This window comes from Sminthopsis crassicaudata, chromosome 6, assembly GCF_048593235.1.
Source record: "Sminthopsis crassicaudata isolate SCR6 chromosome 6, ASM4859323v1, whole genome shotgun sequence".
Lineage (NCBI taxonomy): Eukaryota > Metazoa > Chordata > Mammalia > Dasyuromorphia > Dasyuridae > Sminthopsis > Sminthopsis crassicaudata.
In genome coordinates this window covers 19,831,263-19,844,319 of record NC_133622.1, presented here as the reverse complement: position 1 = coordinate 19,844,319, position 13,057 = coordinate 19,831,263, and the positions used below count along the sequence as shown (strand labels likewise).

Genomic DNA, 13,057 nt, shown 5'->3' with positions numbered 1-13,057 from the left:
CCACACCAAGTCATGAGAGTACATTTCTAAAGAATGGCCAAAACCCAGTAAAAAAGAGGAGGAAGAGAAAGGAGAATGTTCCTGATTCAGCAGCTGTCAGGCAAGTAAGAGAAATGAAACATTGAAGGACAAATTCCTGAGCCTGTGGCTATTGCTTCTATTCAAACTAGATCACATCTCCTCCATACCGTTAACTCCTAAGCTCCATTGTGAGTGAAAAACCCATTCTCAAATCCTTCGTGATCTCTGGAGCAGGGAATAATTTCAGGCAGACGTTGCTTAAACTATAGAAATATATATGGACACAATTATAAGCTATCACTCCCTAACTATAATAACATAGGCAAGGGATTTGGAACTAGGGTTGCCTTGGAGCAGACATGACACTGGTAGCAGGATAGAGATTTCAACCTAGGCCTGGTCCTGTTGGATCTAATGCCTTCTAACCCCCATGTTGTTGTCTCCCTTAATGAATAACACTTCTATGATTTTGTGATAGTGTGTCTCTGAGAAGATTGGGAGAAGGACACATTGGGGTGATGAACGTAGGCAGCTCCCCAGATGCACAGTCTCATGGGATGGGCTTGGAGTGATTCCAGCACAGGATGAGATGTCCATCCAATTGAGAGCACGTATCTGACGATTGTGGCTGGAAACATTCACGGTGACTGAGTGGAAATGAAAAGTTAGAGACAGTTCTTGAGAATCTATATGTTCAAGCTCCTTATAGACCATCAGGACATTGGGATTAGGGAAATGTGTCATAACTGAATTAGGTAACTTTTACTAAACTTGTAAGTGGGGAGAGTTGTATTCCTAACCTAAATGTAGCTGTGTTCTCGCCTTCCCTCCCTCCCTCCCCCTCTCTCTCTCATTCTCTCTCTCTGTCTCTTTGTCTGTCTCTGTCTCTGTCTCTCTCTGTATATGTATATGTGTGTGTGTGTATATATGTATATACACACACATTTATTTACTTGTTTTTGCTGAGGCAATTGGGATTAAGTGACTTGCCTAGGGTCACACAGCCAAGAAATATTAAATGTCTGAGGCCGGATTTAAACTCGGGTCCTTCTGACTTCAGGTTGGTGCTGTATCCACTATACCAACTAGCTGCCTCTAGCTGAACTGTATTGTAAATCAATGGGCATAGGCAGATAGCTAACTAGAGAGTACTTTCTGTCAGCTGGAGCCTAACATCAGGTCACTTCTCAAGGAACATCTATGATATCAGTGAAAAGCAATTTCACTGCCCTGGACCAAGCCCAGAAGAGGTTCTTCCTGGAATCGTCTAATTGGTAGATTTGGAAAGACAGATGGGGAAAATCAGGTTTAAGTGAAGTCTGGAAACCTTTTTTCAGTAAGTGTTTATTAAGTTAATATTATATACCAGAACACTCCATTACATGCAGGGATATGACACTGCTCAGGTACATACATACTTACACACACAGAGTCTCTGCTCTTCTCAAGAAGTTCACAATCTATAATAGGGGAAATATATAGAAAACTATGTGAAAACAAGAGAAATCCAAGGTAAATAGGTGGTAGTTGCAGAGAAAAGGCAGTAAAATTTGAGATTTGTGAAACCTTTGTGGAGACTTAAAGGAAACCAAGATGGAGATAAGGAGGCAGATGCTCTAATGTTGGTGAATAAACATGGATTAGAAGCCTGGTTCTATTACCTTGCACAGTATAAATAAGGATAATAACAATTAGCCATGTACCTAGCTAATTGGAGTACCTAAGAATTTGTGTGAGGAGACTCACTTCAAGGATTTATGATTACTTCATTGAGAATATTTATCTTCCATTGGGATTCAAAGTCCTTGGGACAAATAATTATATTAGATAACTTTGTTTTCCTCACATTAATTTCTAATTCAGGCTTCCAAGGATACTAGCCTGATATATTTTATCTGACAAGATTAAAATGGATTGAGTCATTTCCCCAATTTCAGGTAGTTTTCCCTCAGTTGAGCATTTACATGGAAATTCCATTGCTTTTGTTTGTAGTATGGTGTCATATTTGCATTTTTATCATAGATACAGATTTCATTGCTTATTGGTAATAATTTTAATTTTGGGGATTTAAAAAAATGGATAGAATTCCAAGGGATCATGCAAAATTGTTGCTATTAAAAGAGCAAATATTAGGACTTTTAAGAATTTTAAGAATTCAGGAGTTTCAAAATTCATTCATGCAAACAGAGAGATGGGGCTAGATCAGGGCAAAGCATATGACCATTCTCAGCATCATTGTCATGTGTAAAATGGAGATATGAACAGTTCTGACATGACTGGATTGTTGTGAGGATTGGAATAAATAATAAAGGAAAAGTACTCTGCAAACCTTCAAGCAATACATAAGTGTTAGCTTATAAATTAAAAAACAAACAAACAAACACTGTTTCAACAAAAGATATGGGATGCTGCAGTTGCAAATTAAAAAAAAAAAGTTCTAAGAATTGACCAGTTATTTCTACAAAATATTCCAGCTGACACTCAGAAGACAAACACATTCTTTTTGAGGGACTTGGGTTCTTATTCTTAAGAGAACATTGAAACTGTTTTACTTTATTTTTTTTATTAATTTTTATAATTATAATATTTTCTTTGACAGTACATATGTATAGGTAGTTTTTTGTTTTTGTTTTTTGTTTTTTTACAACATTATCCCTTGTACTCTCTTCTGTTCCAAGTTTTTCCCCTCCTTCCCTCCACCCCCTCCCCTAGATGGCAGGGATTCCCATACATATTAAATACATATTAAATATCTTATAGTATATCTTAAGTACAATATATATGTGCAGAACCAAATTTTGTTGTTGTTGTTGCAAAGGAAGGATTGTATTCGCAAAGTAAAAATAATCTGGGAAGAAAAACAAAACAAAAACCAAAAAACCAAAAAAACAAAAAAACAAAACAAATAAAAAAACAATGCTCTCAGTTTACACTCATTTCCCAGTGTCCCTTTTCTGGGTGTAGCTGATTCTGTCCATCATTGGTCAATTGGAATTGGATTAGCTCTTCTCTATGTTGAAGATTTCCACTTCCATCAGAATACATCCTCATACAGTATCATTGTTGAGGTGTATAATGATCCCCTTGTTCTACTCGTTTCACTCAGCATCAGTTGATGTAAGTCTCTCCAGGCCTCTCTGTATTCCTCCAGTTGGTCATTTCTTACTGAACAATAATATTCCATAACATTCATATACCATTATTTACCCAACCATTCTCCAATTGATGGGCATCCATTAATTTTCCAGTTTCTAGCCACTACAAAAAGAGCTGCCACAAACATTTTGGCACCTAGAGGTCCCTTTCCCTTCTTTAGTATTTCCTTGGGGTATAAACCCAGTAGTAGCCCTGCTGGATCAAAGGGTATGCACATTTTGATAACTTTTTGTGCATAATTCCAAATTGCTCTCCAGAATGGTTGGATTCTTTCACAACTCCACCAACAATGCATCAGTATCCCAGTTTTCCCACAGCCCCTCCAACATTCATTTTTATTAGTTCCTGTCATCTTAGCCAATCTGACAGGTGTGTAGTGGTATCACAGAGTTGTCTTAATTTGCATTTCTCTGATCAGTAGTGATTTGGAACACTCTTTCATATGAGTGGAAATAGTTTTAATTTCATCATCTGAAAATTGTCTGTTCATATCCTTTGACCATTTATCAATTGAAGAATGGCTTGATTTCTTATAAATTAAAGTCAATTCTCTGTATATTTTGGAGATGAGGCATTTATCAGAACGTTTAACTGTAAAAATGTTTTCCCAGTTTACTTCCCTTCTAATCTTGTTTGCATTAGTTTTGTTTGTGCAGAAACTTTTTAATTTGGCATAATCAAAATTTTCTATTTTGTGATCAATAATGGTCTGTAGTTCTCCCTTGGACACAAACTCCTTCCTCCTCCACAAGTCTGAGAGGTAAACCATCCCATGTTCCTCCAATTTATTTATGATTTCGTTCTTTATGCCTAAATCTTGGACCCATTTTGATCTTATCTTAGTATGTGGTGTTAAATGTGGGTCCATGCCTAGTTTCTACCATACTAATTTCCGAAACTGGTTTACTTTAAAAAAAAATTCTGACAATTACTGGGATGAAAAAAATCTGTGGTGGACCAGATAACATAAAGATTGAAGTCAGAAATCTGCTAAGACTGAAGATTGGGGTGAAAAAAGTTTTTTTTTTCTAATAAAAATTGCTTCATAACTGAAGGCCATATGCAAACAGAATTTCCCATGAACCTATAAGGTCTGAGAGTCTTTGGTAGGTGGTAAAATGTTTCTTTCTTTTTTTTTTTTTTTTTTTTGGTGTGTGAGGCTTAGAAGCCTAGAAGACTTATCTTAATTGAGGGGATGATAAATTTAAATAAATACATTGACAAGCTGGGGACTGTAATAGTTCCAGAATCTTAACACTTCCCAAACTGAGGTACTGTAGTACAATCTAATCTCATGATCCATATCATAAGAGGTTCAGCCAAGAGATGGAACTGTAGATATTTCTGGGATATGAGACTTCACCCCACTGAAAATCAGTGAGCTATAGACAAAGCTAGTTTTAGGGAAACGTTAAAGTCTATTAATTTCACTTGATAAAACTAATTTCTAGAGAAAAAAATAATGTCAAAATTGTGAACTCACATTTGTATATGGGACAAATCATATAAAACAAGTGATTGCTGGAGAAATATTGCAGAGCCAATGTAAAGATGCAAAAAGTTATGATAATTATATGTATATTAATAAATTTAATTGTCCTTTGTCCTGATTACTTTATCAGTTACTTGTAGTGGTAAAGGAGATCTCATATGCCGAGTTGAATCTATTTATTGATGAGGAACCTGTTGCCAGAAAAGCTGCACATTAATAGTAAATTTAAAAGCTGCTTGCTCCCTGGAAGCTTGCTAAAAAGCAGAGATATCATTTATTAAAGAGTTCTGTAGAAGAAAGGAATGTCTTTTTTTATTGTTCGTCTTCCCAGTCTTAATGTATCACTAGGAGGATTGGACTTTAACAAAATAGAGACTTAGGAATTGTGGTGCTGGCTAAGACTTTTGACAAATCCTTGGACAGGAAGGGGATCAAATTAATCAAAACTTATAGAAATTAACTTTGACCATTCAGTGGAAATAAAAATACTGAAGCTAAGATATTTTGGCCACATAATGAGAAGAAAACTCATTGGAAAAGATTCTGATGCTGAGAAAGAGTGAAGCCAAAAGGAGAAGTGTATGGCGGAGGATGAGATAGGTAGATTATAGCATGAAAGTAACAGACATGAGCTTGGACAGGTTGGTGAAAATTAAACAAACGCTTGGGAAGCTATGATCCATGGGATTATGAAATTAAAAAAATAGACTTGGCCAATACTTGAGTAATAAAAATTTGAATCAAGAAACTCTGACTCTCTAACTAAAAAGTTTTCTTTGAAGCTTTCTGCCATTGTTGACTATCGAGGGCCAGCTCTGAGGAATCAGAAGATTCAGGCCAGCCCAGGTTTTCCCTGTAGCTTGTCCTCCATCCTATGGCTATATAAACTCAGGATGCAGCTCATCATTTCTCTGTTCTGTCCCTTGAGATAACCCTGGAGATAACAAGGAAGCGAGGAAACGTTCAGAATGACTCCTTAGAATAGTCAGGGTGACTCCCTAGATCATATCCTCATGATAAAATGTTTGTTATTGGTTTAATAAAAATATATAAACCCTTGCCCTCAGATTAATAAACAGAGTTTCTTCTTCACATATCCTGCCTGACCTGTGTTTCATTTCAGCCCTTACACCCAAGATCTAAAACCTCACTGGTTGTCTGGATGCTACGGCTGGACCAGCAACAATAGTAGATAGATTCCATCAAAGGATGTAGAGTAATCATGCTGAACTCACCTTGTGAGGAGCTCTGAGCTCAGTGAGGTTTGCTTATCCAAGCCAATGTATAATCCACCATCTGGGAAGGTAGTGAAGGCTTTCCAACTAGGTAGGGCCTATCAGAATTTAGCTTAGGAACATAGAGTCAATTCAGTATGAAGATGGGGCCTTACTGGGGATTGATTAGAAGTCAACTATTAAATACATTTTGTCCCCAAATAGTTGACTTTTATCCAACAAGAAGTAGACTAGCCTTCTGAGCATGTATTGGTCTGATCATACAGTCTAACAATTACACGTTGACCCCCATTCTCTTTCCTTTAAAGAAAAAGAAAAGTCCTTCTGGAGAAAAATGCAAATGAAATGCTTAGTTTAGTAAAAAATACTTTCAGTAGTCTGTATGACTCCATTTCAGATACTAACTGTGTGTGATACCTGTAACATGCTGTTGTCTCCAGAAGCTGCCGATCTCTCTCTGGGAGGAGATCTGCTGTGTCAACTCAAATCTCTCGGACAGATTCTTCTTCCTGCAGAGAGCCGACTTCCCTTCCTGCAGAGAGCTGCATCAAGCCTGGTGTAGAGCAGAAACTTCTTCTATCTCTGGAGTGCTGTCCTCTTTTATCCTCCCAGAGAATGGGCGTGGGATAATGCAAGGGCTTCTGGGAAAAAGTACTCCAACCATTGAGCTTGCTTCTCCTAGAATTCCTAAGGTGTAAACTCCCTTTAAAGGCCCAAACCAAAGGTCTGAGCCAGAGAACTGTCAAGTCAACCTGAATTCTCACCTTGTCACTGTCTAGACAATCTGAGTTCTCACCTTGTCACTGTCCAGACAACCTAAGTTCTCATCTGGTAATCCTAACAGATACCTTTTTGTGATTTTTTTTTTGAATATTAAAACTTTAAAGAATGCTATATATTTCATGTGGCTTTCAGATACAAGTTGGGATGCCTTTAAGACCACATAAGGGATAAGATTACTCCTGTGATTTAATTAGTAAGTTTAAAGCCTATATAAGGAAATTCCATCTATAATAAGTCAGTCTCCAGTTGTGCTTTAGCTTTGTGTACAATGAAAGTCTTGGATTAGATGGATTGTTTAATCTTCATGATCTCTAAATCCACAATGCTTTGATCCTCAACTTTCATTTGGTTCAGTGCCTCATATATAAACTCATCCTTACTATGCAGTATTATGGAAAACAAACAATTATTCTCACATGAGGAAAATATGCCATTTTCCTGTGAATGTGAATCAGTAACAGAGAACATGATTGGGGTAGGAATTCAAATTAATCTGTTCTTGAAAAAAAACTAAATATAGGAATGCTTCAATAACTAAAACAACTTGAAATACCCTTTATGACCAGAGGTAGTTAACAAGTTAGTATTCAACATTGTCATATAGATTTAAGTGTTTTTTTGAAAACAAGTTTTCTGTTAATATGTAATTATAGATCCAAGAAAATATACTTTCTGCATGTGAGAATGGCTGGAAAAGGTATATGATCCCCTACTTCCTTCTTTCAGAAACTTGGATATGAATGGTGGGAAGAACTGAAATAGAAAACTATACATTTATATTGAGAGGAGCAACAGGTACACAGAGAATGAAGAGAAAGCATAAACTAGATAAATATAAAATAGTTTCAGAGGAAAAGAGCACTGGCAACTATGGGCAAAAGGAAAGATTGCTCATAAAAGATAACATGTGATAGAAACCAGGAATTCTAAAAGACAGAGAGGACAGGATATTCTGTGGCTTGCAAGACCAGTCTGTTTAACAGCACAGACAAATTGAAGGTCATGTGCTAAGATCTCTAATTAGGAATATTTGTCTCTACATTAGAATGTAGAGCACATGACTGGAATAAGGCTTATTGAGCTTGGAAAGGTACATTCGAGACAGATGGTGAAGAATCGGATTGTCAAACAAAAGAGTTTGTATTTTACTGCTGGAGGAAGGCTAGAGGCTATTGTCAGGAAGGTGGGTGGGATAAAAATGTTAGTAACAGATGAAATATTAAGAATTAGACATTTTTAGAAAAATGAAATTAATCATTAACTTGGAATTGTTAATCATTTGTATATGTTCTCTTCTACTTAACCTCCTACTCTTCTCTCCCTTGTCAATATTGAATCACTCATTAAAATTCAATTTTTGTTTATTTGTTTTTGACAAGGATTTATTATTTATCCTTCTTATTGTTCCTCGCTGAGCAATTTTAAATAAATTAAAATTAAAACCCTCATAATCAGTATCATTATGCACCAAAATTTATTTCCACATTGGTTTTGTCCAAAAAGGGATGTCTCATCCTTCACTTTCTAACCTTCAAATAATTATTTGAAATGGGCACCTCCTCTTTCCACCTTTGGTTATATCCTAAGCTATCAAGCAGAAACTAATCTCGGCCACAGTGATAGTGGTCATTTACTCTAGAGAGCCTTGCCCAGATCTAAAGCTACCACAGAAATCAAAAGACTGCCTGGTGGGCACAAGTACTTTATTAATTTATAGTTTGTGCCTCAAAAGAGAATTCCTTTCCAGGAAATAGATATTTTTTTTTACCTTCTGATTAAAAGAAATAATAATGTCAACATATACACTTAATCCTCTCAATCTTGCTCCCAAATTCTCCTTCCTCAGTTACATTGGATAGTTAGTTGTGTTTTGTTTTGTTTTGGTTTTACATGCAAAAATAATTATCTGGCAGGTACTGGGATATTGGGATAAGAGAAACTATTTTTCAGGTGTTCGAAAAAGAAAAAGAAAAAAGAAAATTGACTAGGGACTGAAGTTGAAAAATCTAAGGATAAACAGATAGAAAAAGAGTTCTGATGTTTTGAGTAAGGAAGGTGAAGGAGGTAGCCAAGGGAGAAAGAAAAGAGGTCCCAGCCAAGGCAAACTGAATGAAATTCAGAAAGATTCATGACCCCACAATATTAGCATTCCATAGCCGGGACAAACTAGAGATTTACTATCATGTTAACCTTTTCTTACCAAGTTTTTTCCCCAGCCTGGAAGATGGGGACACAGTTCTTGTTTTGGAATAGGTGTCAGATTTTCAAGAACTCAAATGATCATTCTCAGAGCTTGAACCAAGGTATTTGTATATTCCAGGCAAAGATAGAAAAGTGTGTTCTATGAACGTTAATCCTAGTGTGAGATACTGGGCTTGTATAATTTGGCTACATGCTACTTTTTCATCACAAAATAATACTAAAGTGCCATGAAAAGGAACCTTTCTTTTGATACTGTAAATATTTGCATTTGTACTGATAATTATATTGGTATAGGTTACTCTTGGATAAATAATCTCTTTATTGTACTATTGGGCAGCATCTGTTCTACAGAGTAGAGAGTTATACAGAGTTCTGAGACTAAGCAATGTGCCCGGAGTATATTTAGATAGAGATATATAGATACAGATAGATAGATAGATAGATAGATAGATAGATACACACACATTCACACACACACATATATATGTATATATGAATATATATATATATATATATATATATGTATGTATGTATATATCTATACATACACATACACACATATATAAATATTCTAATGAGTATTTTTAAAGTCCTTTTTCTTTGATGCTTAAAATGTTATTAAAGTTTTATAAAACTTTTTTTTTATTATTTTTCACAGATCTTAAAAATGGTATCTTATTCCATTGTATCCATAGACTTAGTTGTCTGGATCATTATGTCCTACATTTTCCTGAATTATGGTATTAATGATAGCTATAATAACAAACTTTTATGCACAGATACAGATGTATATGTATATATAGACACATTATATGCATATACACATATAGGTACACACACCTCTATATGTATACATATGTAGCATGTCTGCTTTGTTCCTGACACCGTGCTAAGTGATTTATAATTATTTTCTCATTTGACCCTCAAAATAGTCTTCTTATCATTATCATTCCCATTTTACAGATGATGAACTGAAGCAATCAGAGGTTTGTGTAGGGTCATACAGTATTTTTTTTAATTTGAGCTCAACTCTTCGTTATTCAGCCCCAGAGTTCTATTGACTGAGCCACAAGAAAGCTAGATTACGATCACTTTAGCCATGTTTCTGTGTCTGTGTTCCAAATGCATTGTGCTATGAGCGACTTGAAGTTTTTTGGAGAAAATATACCAAATTTGGGAAGACAGTAAAAGCTTCATCCCAGACAATACCTTATGAGACTCTATTTTCCCACCGGTGTCTTTTTTCCAAACTCTTGGGACTTTTGAAGTCAGACGTTGCAAGAAACACACATGGTTCAGTGAAAACAGCACTGATTGTAGAATCAAAGGATTAGGGTTTAAATCCCAATTCTCATACTTACTGTCTAGGCATTAGCTTGAGAAATTCCCTTAATCTTTCTGGTTCTCAATTTCCTCATCTGTAAAATAAGAGTTAGAACAGAAAATCTCTAAGAGCCTTTCCAGCTTAACATTATGTTCCTATGAAGTTGTATAGCTAATTAATGATAGTTCTCCTACTGGAATCCAGGTCTCTAAACTCTCAATTTAGTGTTCTTTTTTATTAGTATGGCTTAAGAAACATTCCCTCCTATCGGGCCTACTTTTTATTGGCTCAATTGCATGGGGCTATTTGGCTAGGTACAACAGGGCTGTAATGCTGGCTATAAAACAATGAGAAGTTTATTTTCTCCTGGAGAATGTCCAATCCTATAAGAAATAACCAAATCAGGTGGTATAGCCATGGCCATTTTCCAAAAGGAGAAAAGTCTCAGTACTACAGGCCTAATGTGATACAGAGGAATAAACATTGTCACTGAAGTGACTTATTTTAAACCAGGAAAAAGCCAGACTCTTTTATTTACTTATTTTAACCATGTCCTGTTGGTATTTGAGCTCCGCCACTCATTTCTTTCTTTGTTTCTTAAAGTTGTTTCTAAAATGATGTTTAAATTGAGGGATTCATTGTCATCTTGATGTGTTGTTGTTGTTGTTGTTGTTGTTGATGGTGGTGGTGGTGGTGGTGGTGGTGGTGTGTGTGTGTGTGTGTGTGTATGTGTGTGTTGTCTCTGTTTCTTATTTTGGAAAGTTAGAAGCCCCCAAATGATCCTTCTGAGATGTGAGGAATAGAAATAGTTTGACTTTACTTTCCCCCCAAGAAACAAGTATTTGGTAATGAGAACACATCACAGAGAGTCACCCTTAAGGCAGAAGAAAAGGACTTTTGCTTTCCAGCTCTGCCTGGGAATTGAATCACTAATTAGTAGGCCTAAATGTTAGGGGAAAACAAGAGGAGGAAAAAGTAAACGGGATTACATGATGGCTCATATATGATAAAAGTGATGAACGCAACTTTGGTACTCTGGCTAATACCACTCTGTGAAAATCTGGTCCTATAAACTGTTACTTATGTGGGTTCCTACAGCTGCAGACTGATTAAAACTCAGCGGGAAAAGCTATAACAAACAAATACCACCTGCTGCTGGAACAGGTGTTTGTGTCCTCATTTAGAAACTAAACTAAATGAGAAGATGCAGAAGGGCTGGGGGAGATCACTGCCCAGATTACTGGAAGCCTGGTGTTCCGTAATGTATTTCTATTTGTCCTTGAACTTCAAACCGTGAGCTCTGACTTTCCATGTTACTTGAGAGATTTGAGGATGCTGCTTTTCCCTAATTAAGAAGACCTATATCCTCTCCCAGTAGGATTTCCAGTACTCTCTGCAGACACCTACTTCTTTCTTATCTTATTTTTGACCCTTCTTCAACCTCCAGTTCTTTTAGAAATCAATTATAGCACACAAGTTAATGAAAAAAGATTTCTTGTGAGTAGTGATATTAAGCAGAATAGCCAATCACAGAAATAAGAGTGATCACGGCTCAAATGGTCATGCCCTTGAAGTTTAACCCATTGTCAAGGCTGAGGGAGAGGTATGAAATTAGACCATCCACAGACGGAGTTGCTGGCCGAAATGATGTTTGGAATAGATTATACGTGTCCTGAGACCTCTATTGTGGCTGTGAAGGGCTGGTTGGAATCTTGAACGCTGCAAATTGGACTCTAGCAGTGCCATTGATTAGATTGCAAGCCCGTCACTATGACACAACTACTTCTGGGAATAAAAAAGACAAAACTGCCATGAGGATCACTTTGTCACAGGACCTCACAGCAGCTGAAACATTCCGATTCCACAAGATGTCAAGGTACGATAAAAGAAACCATGAAAACTAATAGCCCCCAACTGTAAAGGCTTTAGAAGACAAACTACTGAACGGTGAAGAAATGATAAACAAACAAATCCAGATCTGCTCTAAAATGTACTGAAGACAAGAAGGACTTCACATTATGCCAGTATAATATCATGACAGGATTAAAGATGGATTCTACCAAGATGGGGAAGGAGGCCCTTATGCATTTGGTTAATGGCATGTTTAGTGCTGGTTTGCATATTTTATATATATATATATATATATATATATATATATATATATATATATATATATATATATATATAGTTTATTTATTATAAGCCAATGCAGGAGAACCACAAAAAAAATAATTTTATCTCCAATTTCTGATTAGATAAAATAGCAGAAATTGAGGAACTACTAAACTTTAAAGAAGAAAGAGATAAATCACTTTAAATCATTACAAAATATCAATTAACCAAAACTGTAGAAAATCTGAAATTGAAAGGGAACAGGAAAATGCTAATATATTAAATAGTTTTAAATGGCAGTTATGAATACCCCCATGAAGTGTTGGACAGACTGTGATGATTCAGCAATAACCACTTGAATACTTTCACTGCACTTTTCAAAAAACCCTTCATTAATTTGGAAGAACAAGTTATAAATATCAAGTCAATATAGAGAAACTGTTATGATTATACCATGAACAAGCTTATTCTCTCAGAATATTTCATAAATAGTTGGACAATATCTCAACTCCTGCAACAAGACTGGCAGTTATTGCCATAGTAAGAACAAAGGTGGAGCTATCAAATAATAATCCTAAGGCCAGACCACAAATATAATATAATGAATAATTTGAGGGAGCTATTGAAGACCTGCAAAGAAGCACTGCAATATTGCAGTATTATCGAGCTATTATACACATTTTAAAAATCTGACCATTATATCACCAAAAAATAACAACAAAATAAATATTT

The 13,057-nt window shown here is 35.9% G+C and overlaps 1 long non-coding RNA gene across 1 annotated transcript; it reads right to left on the bottom strand.

Moving 5' to 3' along the window:
* Nucleotides 1–300: 300 nt before the first annotated feature.
* LOC141545522 (uncharacterized) lies at nt 301–6,455 on the bottom strand. The gene is made up of 3 exons (XR_012483050.1): nt 6,322–6,455; nt 1,444–1,481; nt 301–668 (listed from the first exon to the last, which is right to left on the bottom strand). It is a non-coding gene; the product is annotated as an uncharacterized LOC141545522 (long non-coding RNA).
* Nucleotides 6,456–13,057: the final 6,602 nt, after the last annotated feature.